This window comes from Macrobrachium nipponense, chromosome 19 (assembly GCF_015104395.2).
Source record: "Macrobrachium nipponense isolate FS-2020 chromosome 19, ASM1510439v2, whole genome shotgun sequence".
Lineage (NCBI taxonomy): Eukaryota > Metazoa > Arthropoda > Malacostraca > Decapoda > Palaemonidae > Macrobrachium > Macrobrachium nipponense.
Genome location: NC_061088.1, coordinates 53,658,862 through 53,679,899, shown reverse-complemented (window position 1 = coordinate 53,679,899; position 21,038 = coordinate 53,658,862). Strand labels below are relative to the sequence as shown.

General features: G+C 40.5%; 1 pseudogene; it reads left to right on the top strand.

Annotated features, from left to right (window-relative positions):
• LOC135217020 (E3 ubiquitin-protein ligase TRIM33-like) overlaps nt 1-21,038 on the top strand; it is a 361,157-nt pseudogene that overhangs the window by 295,886 nt on the left and 44,233 nt on the right.

Genomic DNA, 21,038 nt, shown 5'->3' with positions numbered 1-21,038 from the left:
CATTTACCTTCATTTTGGAACAAATTGGAAGTCTCTAGCACAGTATTTCAATTTATGGTGAATTTATGAAAAAAAAAAAAAAAAATTTCCTCACGTCCGCGTGGTAACTCTTCCAAAATAAATCAGAAATTTTTTCATCCGATTGTCGTAATGTTTGCACCATTTTAAATTAGCTGTTACATAAAGTTTTATGTATGAAAATGTGCGCAGTTTCATGTAGAATACAACAAAAAATAATTGAAGGTTGTAGCTTTTCTCATTTTTGAAATATTTGCATATAAATCACGATAAATAGAAAAAAACCACATGCGGTCAACTTTGACTCTACCGAAATGGTAGAAAAACGCAATTGTAAGCTAAAACTCTTACAGTCTAGTAATATTCAGTCATTTATCTTCATTTGGAAACAAATTCGAAGTCTAGCACAATATTTAGATTATGGTGAATTTAAAAAAAAAAACTTTCCTTCCCTCCACGCGCGGACTCTCCGCCGCAAATCTTCGAAATGCGTACGTTGCAATCTCATAATATTTGCTCCGTTTCATATTACAGTGGTCCCCCCGTATTCTGGGGGGATGCGTACCAGACACACACCGTGAATAGTTAGAACCCGAAAATGTTTGGAACCCCTATAAAAACGCTAAAAACAGCCTATTGTGTTAGTTAAAACTCAAGAAAAACCACTAAAAATGTTTTCATACTTGGTTTTTTAATAGTTTTATCACAAAAAGTGCATTTTATAATGAAATTTATCAAAAAAAACCAGGAATTTGTGGTGGGTATTATAGAAAAATACCGCTAATGCGCGAATTTTCCGCGAATAATGCAGGGAAACGTTCCCGAGAGAAATCCGCGAATGTGTGAGTCCGCGAATTCGGAGAACGCGAATACAAGGGGCCCACTGTAGACGTTTCATAGAGTTTTATATATGAAAATGTGCGCAATTTCATGTAGAATACAACTAAAAATAATTGAAGGTTGTAGCCTTTCTCATTTTTGAAATATTTGCATATAAAAAAATATATATAAAAAAAATTTGACATTCGGTCAACTTTAACTCGTCCGAAATGGTCGAAAACTGCAATTGTAAGCTAAAACTCTTATAGTACAGTAATATTCAAGCATTATCTTAATTTTTGAAACAAATTGAAAGTCTCTAGAACAATATTTAGATTTGTGGTGAATTTTTGATAAAAACATTTTTACGTCCGCGTGTTACGAATACATGCATCATTTTGTGATAATATTTTCTCTGTGTTGCTTTGATTGTTTTACAATGTGTATTATATACCAAAATGATCGCAATTTAGTGTACAATACAACGAAAAAAAATTGATTTTAGCTTTAACCGTTTTGCTCACAGCGCGATTAGAATACAATTTTATATGAAATTTTGTTTTCGCGCTATCATATATCAAGTTTATGACCAACTTGCATTGTACTTTGAATTTATAACACATTTAAAAATGGAAAAAGGTTTTTGCACACTATTTATATATGATAATGATTTTTTTTTCATTTCTGATGGTTGCATACTAAACTTCAGGCAATGACAAAAAAAGGAGCCAAAAATGAACTCTTAACCTTGAAAACTAAGCGCGCTGTGATTTTTTGAAAAAATATTTTTTCCGCTTCTGCGCTCACTCCGAGACCCCCTTGGCATACGGGAGACGATTTTTATTATACCCCTTTGGCGTTAAAGGGTTAATGTGGTGCTTGGAATTTATAACATATATTTGAGAAAGAAAATAATTTTTCCTCAGGAAAATCATTTTTTTGTTTAACAGAAGTTTATGACCAACTTGCATTGTACTTTGAATTTATAACACATTTAAAAATGGAAAAAGGTTTTTGCACAGTATTTTATGATGCTCTGTTATTGGGGATTTGCACCTATTGTCATTTGGATTTCCTATACGTACTGCATAAAAGATTATACAGTGGGGCCTTAGTTCACGAATTTAATTTGTTCGAGGATGCTGTTCCGGACTGGAAAAATTCACAACCTGAATCAACTTTCCCCATTTAAAATAACGTAAAAACAAATAATTTGTTCAAACCTTAGAAACACTTATGGTTTTCTGGCACAAAGGTTTGCTTTACTTCACTGCATCCAATAATATTGTAGTATGTATTTCCATATTACTATTGTATTGTGAAATACAAACAGCAGTCAATGTTTTGGTTTGGTAATCAGCTGCAGGCAGTTGTGAGGTAGTTTATTTTGCTGCATTAAACTTAAATCAGAGCGATTTTCTTGCTTTTAGTTAGCGTAAATGAATCTCTAGATACTCTATTGATATGGGACATCTGTAGATACTCTACTGATATGGGACAAGATGATTTTACGTTAAGCAAAGTGTTTTCAAGTCGAAATATCACTTGAATACGTATTGTCTAAACAAAATTTAGTTTTTTTTTTTTTTTTTTTTTTTTTTTTTTTTTTTTTAGTAAATTGCCCTGAGGGCATGTTTATTGCGTAAAAAAAAGAATCAACAGATTGCGTTTGATATTTTCGCTAGATTTCATTAGAATACTACGAATTTTAGATATTTATCTTTTATTTGAGTGAAAACAGTAAAATGTGTTCTTTCATGCCAAATTGTTTTGATTAAAACACGTTTCTTTCAAATTTTGTTTATGATCATGTTTGATGGTACTATACCAAAGTTTGCGGGAGTTTCATCCATGTTGCCAATGCACAATAATAATTGTTGGCAAACGAACATTCTTTCCTCAGCTTCAACTACAACTTGCAGCTTAAATTTAGCAGTATATGCCCTTGCTGATCTTTTCTCCAAAGCAATGAAGGGTATAGTAAAGTAAAAATATACGAGTCCTTTTCTACTGAACGTCATTTGTAACATAACTACAGTAATTTTTTACTATCATACGATGGTTGAAGTGCAAGCAGACGGCTGTTGTTATCGGATTTGGTTCATAGCAAATCAGCTGTTTCTGGCTGATGCATTTACATAAGTAATACGATATTCCTTTCTCAGTATACTATTTCTTCAGCAGGAGAGTAAATAATTAACATTAAAAGACTGAGTAACAGTCATAAAAGTTTTTAAAAGCGTTCGGTGCCTCCAATGAACCCTTTCTTGGCATGTTTGTGTTTGTGGCTTGAAGCACGGTTTGCGAACCGGAACAAAAATTTTTCAAACATCTGATTCGTAACCCAATTTATTCGTGAGCTGAGGTACCATTGTATTACTGTATTTTAGAAGAGATGTTACTATGAGGAACTTCTGAATTTTTTTACTTTTGCCTTGGCTTTTATTCTTGTATTTTTCAGTTTATTTTCTACATTCTTTGCATCAAAATATAAATTTGTTTTTATTCCAGGTGTTCCATGTCCACTGCCACATTCCTACTCTCACGCAGTTTCCCACCGAAAATGAAAAATGGCAGTGTATGCTTTGTACAGATATGGAGAGTTTGCAGTTTTTAGAACCTAGTGAGAAAGGGAAAAGAAAAATGGGGTTGGCATCCCGTGATATAAAAATAGCCCAGCGAATTTTGTTGGAGTTATATTGTAACTATGAAGCATCACAACCATTCAGGGAACTTGTTGACAGGGAGGTTAGTGATGTTTATGTTATACTTGTTATTGTTAATAAGATGCTGAGTAATGTCCCAAATCTTGAATGCAATGAGTTTACTTTCAGCCTGAATTCCTACCGTATGTAGTTCTTCATCCATATCCTGTCTTCTCCTTGATTCTTTATAGCTTCTAGTTGGTCTTCATCTGGCTATTTCCATACTTATTACAAGTTTTACTTACTGGTAGTCTCCCATTCTCATCTCATGCCCAGCCCATTGTAGTTTTTGGATCTATGTATATTTTCTCAGCCTCTGGACCATATGTCTATAACCACCTTCAGAATCTTCTCTCTTTTCTTATTAGGCACTTATAAATTTACTGTAAATAGAAGCACAGCCATTATATATTTTATTTCTTACTGTTACTAGTAGGAAGTAACATGGCAAAGACCAGTAAAGAGGCCCAAAAAATGTAGGGGAGAGGATTTGAGTGAAAATCTACACTGGGTGGGAAATCAAGTGGAAAGTGCTCAAGATGAATCGAAAAGGACACATTCTATAGAAAATTTTCAAAAAACAAAGCGAAGGAATGCCTTTATCAGTAGGCTAGTAATGTGTCCTTTTTATCCGGGGTGTTGCTTCTTTTTTTAATAATTTCCCAATATTTGCTTGCTTGACACTCCGGTGTGTCACCAAATTATCAGAGTGTTCTTCCTATACAGCACTTCCATCCACTGCATCATCCTCGTGTTAGTTTACTCTTTCTCTATTTTCTTATGCATGTCTTGGTTGGAATTGGAAAAGTTTTCATGAAATAGTTGATGCTATTGCTTAGTCCTTTTTAATATAGCGGCAAATTATATTGTATGTTATACCCATTTCATGAAGACTGGACCGTGCACTATTTTCTGTACATTATATGGAGGGTGAAGGGATACAGTTTCATTTTTTTTGCAAAGTGGAAGCACAAAATTATATTTATCTACGCTTAAATTATGATAACTCGGATATTACAGACAATAGAAGTTACAAGTGTCCCTTGCAACAGTGATGTTTGTGACCTTGGAAAACTTATCATTTAATAAAGGTAGAGCTTTATGGTGAATTGGTATTAAAGAACTGGTATTTCATAATCCCATGATGTGCATCATGATGTTAGGTTTTGTGGTTTTTGTTGTTACAGTAATACTGTATGTTGTATAGGTACTGTATTGCAATTTATGAATCTATATACCTCCTAACACATGTGGAGCACTCCTTTGAGTTATCATTGGTTATTCATAGCTTATAAAAGGATAATGCACTCTCAGCATATTGAATCTTCCCTTGATAATGCAAATGATTCAGTGTTTTATCTTCCAAATTTCATTTCTTGCAAGACTGGAGAGAGAATTTAAAATATGACAGTAATTACTTTCATTGGAGGTATGGAGAAGTTGATAAGGTCATTATGATTTGGGTGGTTGGGGATGTCAGTCAAACAAGGCAGTGACAGAAAAATTTTTTGAAGTATAATCAGCCAAACGGCTCCTCTAAAAAGCCAACTATTTTATTTGTAAATACAAAATTTGTCTTTCATGTTTAGCTCAGTTCTGCTGGTAATGGCAGAGGCCAGATCATCAAGGCTGATGAGAGAAAGGCTAAATGATAGAGTGCTGCCTGGCAAATGCAAAATTTTTCTTGCACCGTCACCATCACAGGACTTTATTTATTTGTTCCTGTCATATGTTATATGCAGCATTCTAAGCTGCCCAGCATTATTTAGTTATGTTTCTGTTATTGGTTTCATTTTCAGTGAAAAGAGTTGATCTATTTTGACATTTGATGGGTGAAACCTTAGGTCTGACTCTGTCATTAGTTGTGTAATTGAATTTAAACAGCCTCATTATATATTCCTTTTTGGTTGTTTGCTTGTATTGTGGTTTACTCTCCACATAATTGTCTTCATGAAACACCACCTTCCCATCTTCAGTTCTTCAGTATGTACAAATCTGTGTATGTTCCTAGTGTCCCTGTTAGTAGAAGCAGGTATATTACCCCTAAAACATCACCGCAACTTGATAACTATTCGTAGGGGCCTTTCCCTTCAAGCAGGAACATCTCCTGCTGCTACCTGCTTTCTGAATTGTAATCAAAGATTAGAAAACCATAGTGCTAGCTCTTTCCCACAAAGAACCAAATATTTAATGAATTCACATAATATTAAACCAATATTCCATCCAGCAGTGGATTTCCCACCACCCTGGACTTTGAAAAGAGGAAAACTATGTACTGCACTATCATATCTCCTAAAAAGAAATATGTCAAACGCAGAAATGTACAGTGGGGTCCCCATATTTGCGTTTCTGGATTCGTAGATTTCTCTCTGGGCCTTATCTACCCATTATTTACGGGAAATTTGCCTATTTGCGGGTTTTTTCCTACGATAAATAATCCCAAATTAGTGTTTTTGTACATGAACTTTCCTGTCAGACATATACTTAGCTTACGTCTCTGACGTCACGACAGAATTCAAAACTCGCGGCTAACGCGACAGGTAGGTCAGGTGATCTACCTTACCCGCCGCTGGGAGGCGGGTGTAAGAACCATCATACCTTTCTTGCCAGATTTTTTCTGTCGTCGGTGTCGACCACACCTGTTGTCGGTACCTCTTGACAGTTGGATTCTTTTCTCGTTTTCGCCCTTGATTGTTTCTACGGACTTTTGGTGAAGTACCCGATCTTTTGGCCTGGCATTCGCGATTTGTGGACAGTTATTGGACTTTTCTTTGGATTTTTCTTGGATTCATGATGTCTGATGTTGATACTAAGAAAACTGCTATGTTTAGAGTTTGTTGTATGACTGAGTGTAAGGTGAGGCTACCGAAAGCTGCGGTAGACCCTCACACGGTATGTTTGAAGTGTAGAGGGAATGAATGCACCTTTAATAACCCTTGTAATGAATGTGAAAAGCTGAATGAGGATGAATGGAAGTCTTTGTCTTCCTACTTGAGGAAGCTTGAAAAGGATGAAGTTAGGAAAGCTTCTTCCAGGAGCAGTAGTAGATCTCGTATTAGCGAGTTGGATGTAGATAATCCCATTTTAGAAGTAGCTCCTTTGTCAGTTTCAGCTCCTGCTCCCTGCACCGAAGCCGAAGATGCGCCTTCGGAAGTGGCCTCAATGAAAGCCACCATTCGCAGTATGGAGAGGAAAATCAAGCAACTAGAAGGTAAGAGTGATTCCAATAGTGATTTGTGCTGTGAACCCAGTGCAGTGGAGGGTGCGTCTGATCGGCTCCCTAATGCTTCCAGGCCTAGACCTCTTCCAGACTCCCAGTCCCAGTGAGGAGGAAAGTCGAAAGCCCGCAGGAAGGTTAGGGAGCATCCCCAACGGTCAGGCGTCCCCTCGGTAGCTCCTGTTGATCGTTCCCAGGCTACCTTGGATCGCTCCAAGAGAGAAATTTTGCGCCAGTGCTTCTCGTCTTCGCCTTCGCCTTCTCCTAAAAGAGGATGGAGCTCTTCGGAAGCCTCGCGCCCTTCGAAGAGAGCCTGGAACGCTCCCTGCGCCCGCCCTTCCAGCCCTGAAGTTTTTTCGGAAGAGCCTGAGGTGGAAGCGAAGAAGCGTAAGAGATCTCAGGAGTATCGTTCCCCGAGCGGAGATCGAGCCTCGTCTCCTGTTCACGAGTTTGTGAATTCTCCTGCAAGGGTGTTGGCTAACCTTCAGGCGCAAATTTCGGCTCTGGCTGGCTCTCTTTGCGTGTCTTCTCGTCGTAGGAAGGACGTCTCGCTTCCTGTAAAGAAGTCCAGGCTCCCCTCTCCTGACTCTCGCTATTCGACGGAAGCGGCGCGCTCACCTGTGCGTTCGGATTCTCGCAGGAGGCTTTCTGCTTCGGACAAGATCACATCTGCGTCTAAGCGACATTCGCCTGACAGACAAGTTTCTCCTTCGGACAAGGAGCAAACTGCGCGTAGGAGATCCTCACCCTACAGACGCTCTTCTCGAGACAGGATCGCTCCCCTTGACAGGCGCCAAGAGCCTAGTAGGCACTACTCACCTCGTAGCCGCTCCTCGTCTCGCCTCCACTCTCCGGTTGACAAGCGCCCTAAATCGGACAGGCGCCCTTCGCTGGACAGGCGTCAAGAGCTTGTTAGGCGCGTTTCGCCTGGCAGGCGCTCTTCTCCCGACTTTTACTCGCCTCGAGTCAGGCGCCGAGAGCCTAGCAGGCGCTTTCTCTCCCCTGGTAGGCGCTCACCTAGTAGGCGCTCGTCGCCAGAGATTCTCTCGCCTCGGTTTCAGGCGCCAAGAGCCTGGTAGGCGCTTTTCGTATGGCAGGCGCCGTTCGCCTGGTAGCCGCTCTCCTTTGGATAGGCGCCAAGAGCCTGATAGAAGTTCTTCTTCAAACAGGCGCTCTGCACCTGACTGCCGCCTGACTCCTATTAGGCTTCAAGAATCTGGGAAACGCACTCCTCCAGACAAGAAGGATGTTGCAAGTAGACACTTGCCTGAAGCATTGTCTCCAAGACGTATACGTCTAACTTCCTCTAGAGACTCCTTTAAGAATAGTCGCGCCTCTAAGGATCAGGAGGGCTCTTCAGCTCAGGAGGAACAGGACCCCTCAGAAGAAGAAGGACCAAAAGACGCCTCAGTTTCCTCCTATAAGAGACTAACAGAGTTACTCCTGCAAGAGTTTGGAGATATCCTTTCTCCTGTGGCTCCTTCTCCTCTTTCGTTATTCTCCACTTCGAAGACGTCGAAGGTTTCGTCTTGTGTAAGGATGAAACCTACTGTTTCCATGAAGAAGGCGCTTAGAGGTTTTGGGGAATGGCTCCTTTCTAAGGAAGAGAAAGGGAAGACGGTTTTTTCTTTCCCTCCGTCTAAACTGACCGGCAGATTGGGATTCTGGTACGAATCGGGAGAACCTTTAGGCCTCGCTCTCCCTTCGTCTGCGGACTCGGACTTCTCTTCATTAGTGGATTCTGCTCGTCGTTCCGCCCTCTTGTCCGCCAAGACTACGTGGGGAATGAACGAACTTGACCACTTACTGAAGGGAATGTTCCGAGTCCTGGAAGTTTTCAACTTCCTTGATTGGTCTTTGGGTGTTCTGGCTAATAAGACCCAGACCCCAGATGCTCTGTCTCCTGAAGATCTTAACTGTGTCCTCACTTGCATGGATAAAGCAGTGAGAGACGGATCGAGTGAAGTCTCCTCACTGTTTGGAGCTGGAGTGCTTAAGAAACGGTCGGTCTACTGTTCGTTTCTCACGAAGGCAGTGTCTCATGCGCAAAGGGCCTCGCTCTTGTATGCTCAACTCTCTCCTCTTCTGTTCCCCAAGAAAATTATCCAAGATGTCTCGAGTGCCCTTTCAGCTAAGGCTACTCAGGACATGTTAGCCCAGGCGGCCAGGAAAACCTCGCTCTGTCTTCCAACCCAAGACCAAGAAAGAGACTCCTCTGAGACAGGAGCCCTTTCGAGGAGGACCCGCTGTCAGAGGTTCTGCAACCAGAGGGACTAGACCTTTTAAGAGAGGTAAAACCTTCTCTAAGTCAGTCAGAGGGAAGAAATAGCGGTCAAGGACTCCAGACATCAGTGGGTGCCAGACTACTGAAATTTGCCGACGTCTGGGCCCACAAAGGGGCAGACAATTGGTCCCTATCGATTGTCAGCAAAGGATACCTCATTCCCTTCTCGTCAAGACCACCATTGACGACAACTCCGAGGGAGTTGGTAGCCAAGTACAAGGACCCCATCATGAATCAAGCCCTTTCTCTAGCAGTAGATCTCATGCTAGAGAAGGAGGCTATAGAACTAGTGAAAGATCCCCGCTCTGCGGGCTTTTACAACAGACTTTTCTTTTTCCTAGTTCCGAAGAACTCAGGAGGATGGAGACCGGTGTTGGATGTAAGCGCCCTGAACGTCTTTGTGGAAAAGAGGAAGTTCGCCATGGAGACAACTTCCTCAGTGTTAGCGGCTCTTCGTCCAGGGGACTGGATGGTGTCTCTAGACCTTCAGGACGCTTACTTTCATGTGCCGATCCATCCTTCTTCACGGAAGTATCTACGATTCATGATGGGAGGAAACATCTTCCAATTCAAGGCCTTGTGCTTCGGCCTATCACTGCACCCCAGTTTTCACGGGGTTAATGAAAAACGTGGCGCAGTGGCTACATTTGGAGGGAGTGAGGGTGTCGCTTTATCTCAACGACTGGCTAATCAGAGCAGAGTCTCAAGAAAGATGTCTGGAGGACCTTCAAAAGACCCTTACATTGGCAAGTTCGCTGGGACTTCTGGTGAACTTCCAGAAGTCTCAATTAATCCCCAGTCAAGAGAGGATCTATCTGGGGATTCGGATAGCTTCTCTGGCTTTTCGGGCTTTTCCGTCGCCAGAGAGGATAGCTCGTTGCTACGAGAAAATAACGACCTTCCTAGAGAAAGATGCATGCACAGCGAGGGAGTGGATGAGTCTGCTGGGGACACTCTCCTCGCTGGAGCAATTCGTTTCTCTAGGAAGGTTGCATCTCAGGCCTCTACAGTTCTTCCTATACCAGAACTGGAGGCGTCTCTCCCTAGATCTGGAGTTCTCCTTCAAGGTCTCAAGGGAAATCAAGAGAGACCTTCGGTGGTTGGAACAACCCACTTCGATTTGTGGAAGGAATGTCTCTCTACATGCCGAACCCCAGCCATGTGTTGTTTTCCGACGCATCGGAGGCAGGTTGGGAGCGACGCTCGGGACAAGAGAAGTGTCAGGCACCTGGAAGGGGGATCAGGTGTCCTGGCACATCAACAAGAAAGAGTTGATGGCAGTCTGGATGGCATTGAAAGCCTTCGAACCCCACGTCCGAAATGCAGTAGTGCAGGTCAATTCGGACAACACAACAGCCTTGGCGTACATCAAAAAACAGGGGGGACGCACTCCTTCTCCCTGTACGAAACAGCAAGGGATCTTCTGCTGTGGTCTCAAACAAGGAAGATCAGTCTTCTCACCAGAATTCGTACAGGGAGAAAGGAACGTCAGGGCCGATCTCCTGAGCAGGAAGAATCAACTCCTGCCTTCCGAGTGGACCCTCCACTCAGAAGTATGCCAAGACCTGTGGAGAAGATGGGGCAGACCTCACATCGATCTCTTTGCAACAGCAAAGAACGCAAGAATCGAACTTTACTGCTCCCCGATCTCAGACCAGGAGCAGTATCAGTGGATGCGTTTCTCCTAGATTGGACAGGGCTAGACGTCTACGCCTTTCCCCCCTTCAAAGTACTAGGACAAACCCTCAAGAAATTTGCTATCTCGGAGAGGACAAGAATGACGCTAGTAGCTCCGTTCTGGCCCGCCCAAGATTGGTTCACAGAGGTACTGGAATGGTTGGTGGACTTTCCAAGAGCACTTCCACAAAGACAAGATTTGCTCAAACAACCCCACTTCGACAGGTATCACAGAAACCTCCCCGCTCTCAATCTGACTGGCTTTCGACTGTCAAAAGTCTTGTCAGAGCGAAGGGGTTTTCGACAAAAGCTGCTAAGGCTATCGCCTCAGCTAGAAGACCTTCGACCCTTAAAGTCTACCAGTCGAAGTGGGACGTCTTTCGCCGTTGGTGCAGGACCAGAAGTTTTCCTCTTCCAGTACCTCTGTGACTCAGATAGCAGATTTCCTTGTTTTCCTCAGAGAAAAATGCGGTTTGGCAGTATCTACTATCAAAGGATACCGAAGCATGCTGGCTGCGGTGTTCAGACATAGGAATTTAGATCTTTCGAATAACAAAGATCTTCATGATCTATTAAGATCTTTTGAATCTTCCAAGAAAACCTCGAGCGAAGTTCCAAGTTGGAATCTGGATGGTGGTGGTTCTTCGTTTCCTGAGGTCCGCTAGGTTTGAACCACCACATTTAGCCTCCTTCAAAGATCTCACGAGGAAAGCTCTCTTTCTCATGGCTTTTAGCATCAGCTAAAAGGGTTAGTGAGATTCATGCCCTAGAAGGAAGGGTAGGTTTCAAGAGATTCCGTGGTTTGTTCTTCCTTCCTTCGTTTTTTTGGCAAAAAATGAGAACCCCTCAAATCCGCTGGCCCAAGGAACTTTTGAGGTTCGCTGGTTTTATTTTCTGCCATAGTAGGGGAAGAACCTGAAAGAACTCTTTGCCCTGTTAGGAGTTTAAAATACTACCTTCAGAAGAAGAAAACCCTTAAGGGCATTGAGGATAGACTATGGTGCTCTGTAAAGGACCCCAGCAGACCATTGTCGAAAAATGCGCTGTCTTTCTTCATTAGAAGTGTGGTGAAAGAAGCACATAAAGCTTGTAATGAGGAACATTTCAAGATCCTAAAAGTCAAGGCTCATGAAGTAAAGAGCAATTGCCACTTCCTTGGCCTTTAAGAAGAATATGTCTCTTCAGAATCTGATGAAAACTACATTCTGGAGATGTAATTCAGTATTCGCCAACCACTACCTAAAAGACGTCATATTACGTATGACGAGTGCTTCGCGTTAGGCCCGTACGTATCGGCGGATTCGGTGCTGGGGCAGGGAGCTGGAACATATCCCTTAAGTAAGTTTTTTCCCTTGTTTTTTTTTGGTAATTGAGTTCATATGGTTGTATGAAAAATGATGCAGGTAGGCATCTTTTTTCGTTTCGTAAGTGCTAATAACGTTAGTTTGGTTTAGGTGATCGGATTTGGTTTGAAGCTCCCCACCCTGCGTTGGTAGTGGACAGGTTCTGTCATAGAAGAGGGCGAACCCCCATTGACATGATCCGACTTGGATTCTACTAAGTAAGCGGATATCAAGTCCCGTTAGTAGACCCAAAGAGTCTTTTCAGCTGTAGGTCACGCCCTCGCTGTAGCTCTTATGGCTATGCAGACTAATAGATAGTATCTATGAAGTCTTCAGCCTAAACAGGTAAGAACCAAGGTTATTTTTATCCTACAACAGGTGTTGTTTACCTTTTCTTTGTTATTTTCTGTCTTGTACCCTCCACCAAGGGTGTCAATCAGCTAAGTATATGTCTGACAGGAAAGTTCATGTAAAAAAAATGTAATTGTTTTTTACAATAAAGTTTTGTACATACTTACCTGGCAGACATATACGATTGATGGCCCGCCCAGCCTCCCCTCAGGAGACAGGTATAAGAGAGAAAAAATCTGGCAAGAAAGGTATGATGGTTCTTACACCCGCCTCCCAGCGGCTGGTAAGGTAGATCACCTGACCTACCTGTCGCGTTAGCCGCGAGTTTTGAATTCTGTCGTGACGTCAGAGACGTAAGCTAAGTATATGTCTGCCAGGTAAGTATGTACAAAACTTTATTGTAAAATAACAATATCATATTTTCAAGTTATTTTCATTACTAAATACATTTTTATGATACAAAAATGATTTACTAATTATAAAATATTAATATTGATCAAAACTGTTTTAGTAAGTTTAATAAGACTAAATGATATCACATAATAACAATAGTAATTCTCGCTCTCTTACAGAGATGTATGTTTTCTGTATGATGAATAATTTTCCAATTTTCAAATAATATAAATGTAAAGAGCAATCAATTTGTTAAAGAAAATACTATAGTGAATTAGTAAGATTTTAGTTTATAGATTATAAAATTATGTAAGAATGAAGGAAATCCCAGTCTTCACGCATCTTTCTTTTGAACTCCAGGTACCAAACTGAGGTCCAACAACTCTCTCTCTCTCTCTCTCTCTCTCTCTCTCTCTCTCTCTCTCTCTCTCTCTCTCTCTCTCTCTCTCTCTCTCTCTCTCTCTCTCTCTCTTGAGATTTGAGATTTTTATAGTACATGTATGTAATATGTTTATTTATCTTTTCAAATAATAATAATGATAATAATTGTAATTACAAAAATCATGTGTGATAGTATTTTTCAGGAATACTACATTAATCTTTTCATTTCACTCTTTCAAAATAAGGATAACTCTCTCTCTCTCTCTCTCTCTCTCTCTCTCTCTCTCTCTCTCTCTCTCTCTCTCTCTCACACAGAGCTGTATGTTTTTTGTATGAGCTCTCTGAACTTTGGCAAACCGTTCCTCGTCCCCATCCATTTCACTTAAAAGTTTCAGTCCTTGATCAAATAAAGCAAATGCCTCTGCCATTTTTATAGTCGTAAACGTTTGCTCCGGCTCTTCTTTTATTTCTTCTTCCTCTTCTGCTTTTTTTTTCTCTTCTGCTTTTTTTTTCTCTTCTGCAAGTGCAATTAAATCCTCTGCTGTTAACTCTACATCTTGCACATTTATAAGTTCTTGGATATCTTCCTCATCAATTTCTAAATCTAAACTTTTCCCAAGTATCAAGATCTTTTTATTGATTTCCACTTCTTCATTTTGATTGAAACCTTTAAACGAGTCCACATACACTTTCAGCAGATTTTCCAGACCCCATTCATACACTTTCTTTACCTCCTTCCACGCCCTTCCAATGTTCATAATGGAGTTAAGAACACTAAATTCTTTCCAGAAAGTTCTGAGATCTTTCTCCTCATTATCCGTAGCCTGTACAGCTTGCACGAATGTGTTCCGAAGATAATACACCTTGAACATAGCCACAGCACCCTAATCCATGGGTTGGATGAGAGAAGTTGTGTTTGGTGGCAGAAACACAACTTTTACATTCTTGTTAATATCTCCAATGTGCTGAGGGTGGCCAGGAGCATTGTCGAGAATCAGAAGAATTTTGAAGGGGATTTTATTTTTCCTACAATAATCTTTCACTTCTGGAATGAAGCAATGAACAAACCAGTCTTCGAACAGCATTGCAGTCATCCACGCTTTTTTATTATGACGGTAATGCACAGGAAGTGTATGCTTGTCAACGTTTTTTAATGCCCTTGGATTTTCTGAGTGATAAATCATAAAGGGCTTAAGTTTATACCCAGCCACATTTCCCCCAAGCAGAAGAGTCAATCGATCTTTGTATGCCTTAAACCCTGGCATCACTGTTGCTTCTTTGTGGATGTAGGACCATTGTGGCATACACTTCCAATAAAGCCCGGTTTCGTCAACATTAAAGGTTTGCTCTGGCAAGTACCCTTCATTAATGACGATCTCTTTTAAAGCAACCTTAAATTTAGCTACTCCGTCAGCATCAGCGCTTGCTGCTTCACCGCTAATTTTCACACTGAAAATTATGGCGGTTCTTGAAACAATGAAACCATCCAGTACTTGCTGCAAAACTTTTGTTGTGGTTATCATCATACTACTTCATTTCTTCAAAAAGCATGCATGCCTTTGTCTGAATGGTCAAGAGGGTGAGTGGCATACGATTTTGTATTTGCTCCTCTGTGCACGTGACCAGTAACTGCTCCATTTCTTCCAAAGGCCCTATCCTCTTCTTTGATATAACCGTTGAATGAACAGAAGCAGATGCCTTCACAGCATCCATTACACGTTTCTTGTCCTTTAGGATGGTGGATACCGCTGATTGCGATAAACGTTCGTCACGTGCGATAACCACGACTGCCTTTCCACCTTCATGCTAGTTGATTATCTTCAATTTCTGCTCCAAAGTGATGGATTGCCTCTTCTTTTTTGCACTACCAGCAGGAGACCTGTTTGGTTGTTTAGCAGACAGTTTTTTTGTTTTAGTTTACTTTAAAAACTCACAAAAAGCACAAACAAACACTGACCTAATCTTACTTGGTTCAGAGCGAGAGCAAGTGAGGTCGGACTCGTGTTGCTGGCTGCCAGCCTCTCGCTTTCGGGCCAAATATCGTATAGCGTAGTACGCTGCTGCCTGCTCTCGTTGTGCGCGAAATTTAAAAATATGTATTTTCAACTTTTTGTTTTTTTTTCTGGTATTAATTGCTAACCCCATCGTAACATCGGATTATCGTAAGACGAATTATTGTAACTCGAATACTACCTGTATTCAATGCAGAAGATGCAAACGGAAGATCATCTTTCCAAGAGAGAGGAAAGAGGGGGACCAGAAGCCTAAATATATAAATTATAATGCAGTATACATAAAATAATAATCACAGATAACGCAAATATGATATAACATATCAAATTTGTCATAAAAGCCACAAACTGTGTGGCAACAAGCAAATAAATGGACAGACAAGCAAAAAATATTGTCATAAAACTTTGGAGGCCGTTATCTCTAAACTAAATTTATCGACCTTCAAATAGAAACTGAAATAACTAATTCACCTATCTAAATGAAACAAGAAGCAAATGAAAACTAAATAAATTTTCTACAAAACTATGAGTTTATTTTCATTTTGTCCCCCCAAAAAGTTTGGGATTAATTTTTACAAGAAATCAATCCAAGATTTTTCAAAAATCAAAAAATATTTGTAAAAATTTTTTTTTAAGATATTGGAGAAAAATGCTCTATTACTTTATTCTAATATATAATATCTGTCTACCACGTAAATATCAGCTCTTTTTGCTATACGTAAACTAAACCATGCCCAAAATTTCAAACTGATTCATTAAAAAAAAGGGAGTTGTTAATGGAAAACGATTTTTACAAACGCTTCCCTTAAAAATTGCATTACATTGTGTATAATGATGTATAAATGACACAAACTTACTGTTAATTCAAATGGTGGATTCATTATTCTTTGCGTGAATTGAGATTGGCATAAGTGCAATATCTGCTTTGTAACTCCCATCTAAAGGACAGTTCATGAAATTCTCCTTACATTTAGATCTGCTTATCTTCTAAATGAAGTTCCCGAAATGAACTTTTAGATGGAAAGGAATACTTCAGTGGATTTGGAGACATCAATGACTCCCAGAAATTCACACAAGTTGTGTCCACTCTGGTAGGGATCTTAACTATGATTGCCTTATCACTCAGTTCCAACCTAACATGAAAGGTTTGGCTAGTTACCAAACCAACATAAACAAATGATGACCGATTATTTTTACTCGAGCGCTACTAACATGTACATTTACAATTAAGTACATGAAACAACCAAACACCATGCTTTTCACAGGTAAATACAAACACAACAAAACAATATTTTTCTACCACAATATGCATTTCCATCTTAGGCAAATAAGGAAATCACAAAACTATACCACAACTTGCAGAAAAGTAGTCTCTCTCTCTCTCTCTCTCTCTCTCTCTCTCTCTCTCTCTCTCTCTCTCTCTCTCTCTCTCTCTCTCTCTCTCTCTCTCTCTTTTTGGTATTCCCATAGTCTGTGTGTGCATAGGGTACAAACAAACTAACAGATACAGGCGGTCCCCGGGTTACGACGGGTCCGGCTTACGACGTTCCGAGGTTACGGCGCTTTTTCTTAAATAATCATTGAATAATCCGCCCTGGGTTACGACGCTGACGCTTCCGACGCTCCGAGTTTACGACGCTTTTAAAAAATTCATACTATGATACTATGATAAGAATCCTTTATAGTTTAGCACAGTTTCTCTCTCTCTCTCTCTCTCCTCTCTCTCTCTCTCTCTCTCTCTCTCTCTCTCTCTCTCTCTCTCTCTCTCTCTCTCTCTTTGTATTTTCGACAATCATAATCACTAATTAGTGTATTTTGATGTTTATTTTCATGACTAAATACATTTTTATAATACAAAAATGATTTACTAATTTTCAAATATTAATTTTGATTAATACTGTATTAGTAAGTTTAATAAGTTGAAATGATATCACATAATAATAATAATAATAATTCTCTCTCTCTCTCTCTCTCTCTCTCTCTCTCTCTCTCTCTCTCTCTCTCTCTCTCTCTCTCTCTCTCTCTCTCTCTCTCTACTACTACAAAGATTTATGTTTTTTTTGTATGATAAATAAATGATTTACTATTTTCAAATATTAATATTAATTTATACAGCAATAATATCAATTCATTAAAGAAAATACCATAGTGAATTAGTAAGATTTTAGCTTATATTTAAAAATTATGGAAGAATGAAGGAAATCCCAGTCTTCTTCAAGTAACTTCCAGTAACCTTTTCTCGAGATCTAGGTACTAAAAACTGTCAGATATATCAAGTTCTGTGACAGCCAGGGGGGGGAAGAGCTGCAGTGTTGCAATCACGTGGTCCTGATCTCTCTCTCTCTCTCTCTCTCGTCTTCTCTCTCTCTCTCACTCTCTCTCTCTCTCCTCTCTCTCTCTCTCTCATCAGAATTTTTTTATGTACTTGTACTATTTGTTTTTATTACTTTCAAATAATAATAATATAATAATAACTGTAATTACAAAATTCATATGTGATAGTATTTTAAAGAAATACAATACGTACTAATCTATCCATGTCACTTTTAATTAGGTTAAACTCCTCTCTCTCTCTCTCTCTCTCTCGGTCTCTCTCTCTCTCCTTCTCTCTCAAATCTCCCCCCCGTCTCTCTCTCTCTCTCTCTATTTTACCGATGATTAAAAGAATTTTTATGGTACTAGTATGTAAAATGTTTATTGATAATTTCAGTTATTTAATAATAATAATAATATAAACTTTAACTACAAAATTCATAATGGTCGTATTTAAAGAGATGAAAATGACCTTTCCATTTCACTTGTAAGGATAATTCCTCTTTCTTACTGATGAGAGAATTTTTATGGTAGATGCACGTGTTTATTATATTTTCAAATAATAATAATAATATAGAAGTAGTAATAATACGATAACTAATTTCAAAAGAAATTCTTCCCTTTGTCTTTTTCTGTATCAATTTCCACCCCACCTTCAACTCCAGTGACACTCTGAGCTTAACAATGCCATACAATGGTCAACGAATTTAATGGTTTTAATGTAATTCTCTCTCTCTCTCGTCCCTCTCTCTCTCTCTCATCTCTCTCTCTCTCTCTCTCATCTCTCTCTCTCTCTCTCTTTACTGAGATGAGATCATTTTCATGGACATGTATGTAATAAGTTTATCATTAATTTTAGCCAATAATAATACTATTAACTGTAAGTACAAAATTCATATCTGAGTTTTTTAAATACAATAATCATTCCATTTCTTCTCTTTTAATACTGTAAGGACAACTCTCTCTCTCTCTCTCTCTCTCTCTCTCTCTCTCTCTCTCTCTCTCTCTCTCCCCACAAGATACTTGTCATACATTTGGTTTTTCTATTTCTTCCTTTTATCTCTCGCTCTCAGCAAAAGAATTGATAGACAGACAAACATAATTGCACAGTCCTCTCTTTCTCTCTTCTCTGGAGAAATATATGTATTTATGGGAGGGAGAAAAAGTTGCCTACAGACATTCATTTCAATCTATTGAAACCGTAAGGAGTTTATTTCTCTCTCTCTCTCTCTCTCTCTCTCTCTCTCTCTCTCTCTCTCTCTCTCTCTCTCTTGTATTTTAATGAAAATATACAGTAATTTGTGAATACACAGTGTTGCACATGAAAAGTAAATTAGTGATAATTTTAGAGATACGGTCCCTAAGAAAAATTGCAAATTAGTGAATTTTTATTGTAGTGTCTTACCGAACAATTATAGAGCCGTGATTTCCACGAGCGGCAGGATACTAAATTCAAATTTAGTGCGTCGGCGTCGCCAACACTGGTGGTGATGACGTCATCTCCCTCCACTCGCGGGAGAACCAGGTACAACTGCCCAGGTGAATCCATTCACTTTTCCTGGCCGGCGTCCGGTGAACATCGGTGGTCGGTGCGGTTGGATGACTTTTGCTTCGTTTTTTTTTTTCTTGTGGATTTTTGATCTTCGGAATTGGTGAAGTACTCTTTTTTGGCGTTGTTGTTATTTTGCTTTTTATTTAGGCGTTGCCATGTCGGATTCTAGTCCGTCGGGAGTTAGGTTTTGCATCTCAGGATGTAAAACTAGATTATCCAAGTTAGAGTATGATTCTCACACAATGTGTTAAAGTGTAGGGGACAGGTTTGTTCAGCAGATCGAACATGTAACGAGTGTAGTGATTGGACTGATTCTCAATGGAAGTTTTTTAGTTCATCTCGGAGAAATTAGCTAAAGACAGAATAGAAAAGCACGCTTAGGGAAAGTAGACTTAGCTCTGCTTCGTTCTTGCGATGCATCTGTTCCTTCTGTTTCTCCTCAAATTGTTATGTCCTCTTTTAACTACACCTCCTATTCACTCTAACTAATCCACTTCGCCGGGGGGCTTCCCGTGTAGTTTCTTCCGACACCATTGCCAGTCTGGAATCGAGGTTAGATCAGAAACAAAATTTTCGGTACTAGCGAATATGGTTTTGCAACTTGGTAATTCGTTAAGGACGTTTTTGGAGAAGCGGCTTCAGGTAAGAGTGTAGTTTTGAGGGTGCGTCGTCTGTCCTGACACGGCTCTAGACAAAGTCACTGTCCAGCTCCCACGCACCAGGGAGAAGGACATACCGGAAGTCCAAGGGAGTCGATCGGGTGATTTTGCCCACAGACAGCGCCTCTCTTGTTGAAGCCTGTTGCGCCTCAACAGGGCTCGGTTAAGCGTTGGAAAGGTGTTGCGGTCAGACGCCTTTCGAATGATTCAAGCGATTCGTCTCCGGTCGCGCGGCGCTCTGGCGAGATTCGCCCGTTTCGCGTCCCTTAAAGAGGCGTTCAGGCGCCGATTCTTCGCCTCCTCCAGTCAGGCGGTATAAGGAGCCTGAGAGTAGGGTTTGCGCCGCGGCCGTTAGCGGCTAGTTCGTCGCCTCAATCTGTGCCTTTTTCGGCTCCATTTACTAGTAGAGATTGTGGGTTTTAACGCTGTAGCTAGCAGTTCTAAGGGTGTTTCTTTAGGCGCTTTTTCGTCTGTTACGCCTGATGCGCCTGTTTCGCCTCGAATTTCGGCGGCTCCGAGCGAGGCGCAAGTATTTTCCGCCTCCTGCTGAACATTTTAGGCTCTTCCAAGCCTACGTTAACTGGTTTTGATTCGTCTCTTGGCGCCTTTGCGCAAGCAGTTAGAGATAACCAACTGGATGAATGAGTCCAAGGGTGGTTCGAACCTTCAGATCCGTTGTAGTTCCGCCTACTGCTTCGGCGGTATCGAGAATGAAGAAGAAGTACAGGATGAGGATTCTCATCACCTCTCGTGTTATTCACGTCTCCTTAGATTTCTTCTGGTATCTTATCCAGGATTATTTTGAGAAAGCGGCTCCGCGCTCCCCAACGTCGACTTTTTTGATGAGGAGGAAAACTTCAGACCCTCTCCTCCCAACTTGTTCTATCTAAAAAAGCGGTTAGACATTCGTTGAAAGAGACTGAGAAATGGAGTCCTATGAAAAGAGACTTAGGAAGGCTCTTTTTGCTTACCCTCCCTCTAAGTTGCTTCGTAAGAGGTATAGGTTTTATGTAACTGGGGAAGCTCCTTCTCTGTGGGAGTTTCCTGCCTCCTCCAGGGGAGACTTCTCCAGTTTAATCGACTCCTCTAGAAGATCTGCTTTCGCCGCAGCGAAAGTTTTTCTTTACAGCGCCTGAGTTGGACCACGTTGTAAAGAATCAATTTAAACTTTTGGAAGGTCTTTAGCTTCTTTGATTGGACTATTGGCGCTTTAGCGGCCAAGATCGAAAGACTGTCCTCTTCTTTCTCAGGAGTTAGCGGAGGATTGGATTGGTGTTCTGTCCTGTGCGGACAAATCCATTAGGGATGGATATG